Source organism: Schistocerca serialis, unplaced genomic scaffold, assembly GCF_023864345.2.
Source record: "Schistocerca serialis cubense isolate TAMUIC-IGC-003099 unplaced genomic scaffold, iqSchSeri2.2 HiC_scaffold_115, whole genome shotgun sequence".
NCBI lineage: Eukaryota > Metazoa > Arthropoda > Insecta > Orthoptera > Acrididae > Schistocerca > Schistocerca serialis.
In genome coordinates this window covers 1-5,000 of record NW_026047348.1, presented here as the reverse complement: position 1 = coordinate 5,000, position 5,000 = coordinate 1, and positions in this window count along the sequence as shown.

Here is a 5,000-nt window from a genome sequence, read left to right as displayed (position 1 = left end):
GATCGTCGGAGCTGGGTATAGGGGCGAAAGACTAATCGAACCATCTAGTAGCTGGTTCCCTCCGAAGTTTCCCTCAGGATAGCTGGTGCTCGTACGAGTCTCATCCGGTTAAAGCGAATGATTAGAGGCCTTGGGGCCGAAACGACCTCAACCTATTCTCAAACTTTAAATGGGTGAGATCTCCGGCTTGCTTGATATGCTGAAGCCGCGAGCAAACGACTCGGATCGGAGTGCCAAGTGGGCCACTTTTGGTAAGCAGAACTGGCGCTGTGGGATGAACCAAACGCCGAGTTAAGGCGCCCGAATCGACGCTCATGGGAAACCATGAAAGGCGTTGGTTGCTTAAGACAGCAGGACGGTGGCCATGGAAGTCGGAATCCGCTAAGGAGTGTGTAACAACTCACCTGCCGAAGCAACTAGCCCTGAAAATGGATGGCGCTGAAGCGTCGTGCCTATACTCGGCCGTCAGTCTGGCAGTCATGGCCGGTCCTTGCGGCCCGGCCGCGAAGCCCTGACGAGTAGGAGGGTCGCGGCGGTGGGCGCAGAAGGGTCTGGGCGTGAGCCTGCCTGGAGCGCCGTCGGTGCAGATCTTGGTGGTAGTAGCAAATACTCCAGCGAGGCCCTGGAGGGCTGACGCGGAGAAGGGTTTCGTGTGAACAGCCGTTGCACACGAGTCAGTCGATCCTAAGCCCCTAGGAGAAATCCGATGTTGATGGGGGCCGTCATAGCATGATGCGCTTTGTGCTGGCCCCCGTTGGGCGAAAGGGAATCCGGTTCCTATTCCGGAACCCGGCAGCGGAACCGATACAAGTCGGGCCCCTCTTTTAGAGATGCTCGTCGGGGTAAACCCAAAAGGACCCGGAGACGCCGTCGGGAGATCGGGGGAAGAGTTTTCTTTTCTGCATGAGCGTTCGAGTTCCCTGGAATCCTCTAGCAGGGAGATAGGGTTTGGAACGCGAAGAGCACCGCAGTTGCGGCGGTGTCCCGATCTTCCCCTCGGACCTTGAAAATCCGGGAGAGGGCCACGTGGAGGTGTCGCGCCGGTTCGTACCCATATCCGCAGCAGGTCTCCAAGGTGAAGAGCCTCTAGTCGATAGAATAATGTAGGTAAGGGAAGTCGGCAAATTGGATCCGTAACTTCGGGATAAGGATTGGCTCTGAGGATCGGGGCGTGTCGGGCTTGGTCGGGAAGTGGGTCAGCGCTAACGTGCCGGGCCCTGGGCGAGGTGAGTGCCGTAGGGGTGCCGGTAAGTGCGGGCGTTTAGCGCGGGCGTGGTCTGCTCTCGCCGTTGGTCGGCCTCGTGCTGGCCGGCGTTGCAGGATGCGCGCGCCTGCGCGGCGTTCGCGCCCCGGTGCTTCAACCTGCGTGCAGGATCCGAGCTCGGTCCCGTGCCTTGGCCTCCCACGGATCTTCCTTGCTGCGAGGCCGCGTCCGCCTTAGCGTGCTCCTCCGGGGGCGCGCGGGTGCGCGGATTCTCTTCGGCCGCCATTCAACGATCAACTCAGAAACTGGCACGGACTGGGGGAATCCGACTGTCTAATTAAAACAAAGCATTGCGATGGCCCTAGCGGGTGTTGACGCAATGTGATTTCTGCCCAGTGCTCTGAATGTCAAACGTGAAGAAATTCAAGCAAGCGCGGGTAAACGGCGGGAGTAACTATGACTCTCTTAAGCCCGCTGATTTTCGCAGAGTGGAAGACCGCACCAGGGGCTTGGGGGGTTACCAGCCCCCCCTCGCACTATCCCTTTTTTTTTAGTTGGGGGCAGTATTCAGAGAAAAAAGTGGTGGCCCTTCCGCTGAAGGTGCCACCCCAACTCCCCCAGCACCTAGCCGGCCAACCGGCCGTGCCGAAAATCTTGTAACTTTTGCAGCTGTATAACGCCTGTAGTGAGTGCCACCGCAGCTTCACCACCAAGAACGGTCTCGGGGTCCATCGCCGCCGCCAACACCTTGCGGCCGCCAACGCGGAGATCGTCACGGAGAGGCATCGCGCGAGGTGGACGGAGGAAGAAGTCCTGTCGCTCGCCAAGGCGGAGGCCGAACTGTTCCTCGAGAGGGACGCCCGGTTCTTCTTTGTAAATCAAGAGCTCATCAGGATGTTCCCCGACCGAACGCTTGAGGCAATCAAGTGCCGACGGCGGCCAAGCTGCCCACAAGCAGCTTGTCCGCCAATTCATGGAGGCGCTTGAGATCGGTCGGGGGGAAGAGCCGGCGTCCCGCCGGGGAGCGGCGAGCCCGCTGCCTGACGCGGGCGAGGCCGCTGCGCCGCCCGTCGACGCAGCCGAGGGACTTCGCGGCCGACACCACCGGGCCGCCGCCGGAGGGGCCGACTGACGCCGCCATCTGGAGCATCTGGCGGGGCTACCCGCTTCCCGCCCAGCGTTTCTCTGCCCTGGATCGTGTCATAGGTCTGGGGCGGGGCACGCCGCCCGATGTCATCCTGGGCATGCTCCCGGATGCCCTTGCGTCGGTCGGGTCCAGAGGGGAAGAGATCGATCACCAGGGACACAGCGGCCGCGCCAACCATCGAAGCGGCCGCCTGCCGCGCCGCCGACGCAGAAGCGCAAGCGGCGCCGCTGGGAGTACGCGAGAAACGCAGGATGCCTTCCGACGGTCGCGTGCACGTTGCGTGCGCGGGCCCTCTTGGATGGCACCCTGCTCCAGCCGCCACCTGCCATCCCTGGTCTGCTGGACTTCTGGGCGGACCTCTTCACCAAGAAGCCCATCTCCACCGCGGGCTTCATTCGGTGACCGCCTCCTCCCGCACTCGGAGCCTGTCGCTCCCGAGTGCCTATGGGGGCCGGTCACACATGAGGAGGTCGCCGCCGCGTTGCCGCCCAGGGGATCAGCAGCCGGGCCGGACGGCCTTACCCCAGCGGAGGTTGCGGCGCCTGCCGCACGAAGTCCTGGTGAAAGTGATGAATCTCTTCCTTCTGGCCCGCGCCCTTCCGGAACGCCTGCTTCGCGGCGCGAACGTCCCTTCTCCCGAAGACGGTCTGCACCAACATCCCCCGCTGACTTTCGCCCCATTACGGTCTGCTCCGGTGTTGGCGCGGACCTTTCACAAGGTTTCTCGCGTCACGCCTGATGCGCGCATGTGCTGTGGGACGACGTCAGCGGGCATTCATCCCTCGGGATGGGATGTTGGAAAATACCTTCATCTTGGACACTGCTCTCACCGACGCAGTTCGCTCCTGCCGCTCTGTCTTTGTGGCATCGATCGACGTATCTAAGGCATTCGATTCGGTAGATCATGCTGCCTTCGCCCCGTGCTGAAGGCGCATGGCCTGCCGGATTGTTTTGTCGAGTATGTCGAGCGGTGCTACGAGGGCAGCACGACAGTGATAGCGGACGGCGCCGGCGTGGGCGTGTCTGTGCAGCCAGCACGGGGGCGTTCGCCAGGGCGATCCCCTCTCCCCCCCTCCTGTTCAACTTTGCGGTGGACTACGTTTTAGGCAACTGCCCTCCCCACATCGGAGCTCGGATCCTCCGGTCGCAGAGGTCAACGCTGCGGCCTTTGCCAGATGACGTCTTGCTGTTTGCAGCGACCCCGAGGGGCTTGCAGTCCCTCATCGACGCAGCTACCGCAGCCCTCGCCCACCTGGGGCTGCAGATCAACGCCCGGAAGTGTTTCACCCCTCGCCTTAGTCGCGTCAGGGCGCGAGAAGAAGGTGAAGGTTGACAGCAATGTCACCTTCACAGCAGGCAATACCACCATGCCTGCCCTGCGTGTGGGTGAAACCTTCCGGTACCTGGGGCTGCAATTTTCCACGGCGGGTCGCTGTGTCTTCAATCCACGTCGCCACCTGGTGGAGCAGCTTGACGTCATCTCCCGAGCTCCGCTGAAGCCGCAACAGCGCCTCCACGCTCTCACCAACGTACTTCTCCCTGGCCTGTACCACGGGCTGGCCCTCAGCCGCACCCGGGTGGGTGCATTGAAGTCGGCCGACGTCACCATCCGGGCCGCCGTCCAGGAGATGGTTCCGCCTTCCGGCGGACACCCCCCTGGGATACTTCCACGCTCCTGTTGCCCAGGGGGGCCCTCGGCATTCCATCTTGCCGATGGATGGGTCCGACCCTCCGTCGGTCCCGTCTCCTGGCGCTGAAGAAGATAGGGCCAGCCTGCGACGGTGCAGGCATGGATGAGGTGCAGCGTGAGATCGAGGTGCTGGAGCGCCACCTAATGTGGGAGGGCCACCTCCTCAAATCGTCAACGCAGGTTGGAGAAATGTGGGCGGCGCGCCTACACATCGCCATTGACGGTGCGGCGCTCTCATCTTCTGCCGCCGTCAGTGGCCAACATCAGTGGGTCGCCGACACCAGTCGCCTGCTATCTGGGCGTGAATACATCGACGCCCTCCGCGCCCGCATCAACGCCTTCCCTACGAAGGCACGGCGCAGTCGCGGGCGTGAGGCGGACACCAGATGCCGCGCGGGGTTGCCAGGCCGTGGGAGACCGCCAACCACGTACTTCAGGCTTGCTTTAGGACGCACGGGTCCCGGGTCAAGCGCCATGACGCTGTAGTGCGTTATGTCGCCCGTGGACTCGCGCAGAGGGGCTTCAATGTCTCTGTGGAGCCCCACCTCCGAACACCTGAGGGCATCCGCAAGCCTGACGTGGTGGCGGTCAAAGACGGCATCGCCCGCGTAGTCGACGCCCAGATAGTCGGAGACCACCTCCGGCTCGACTGGTGGTCACTCCCAGAAGGCGGCCTACTACGACACGCCGTCCATCCGGCGTGCTATCTCCAACCTGCACCGTGACGTTGAGGAGGTGATTGTGTCCACCGCGACGTTGAACTGGAGGGGTGTATGGGTCTCCAGCGTCGGCGAGGGATCTCGCCGCCTTAGGCTTCCGACCCCGAGAACTGGCGGTGCTGAGCACCAGAACACTACAGAGTTGCTGCAAAAGTTACAAGATTTTCGAGCGTATGACGGCTCCTAGCCCGAAGCAGCGTGTCGGCGTCGGCTAGGCTGCTGGTTATTTTCTTCGCCTTG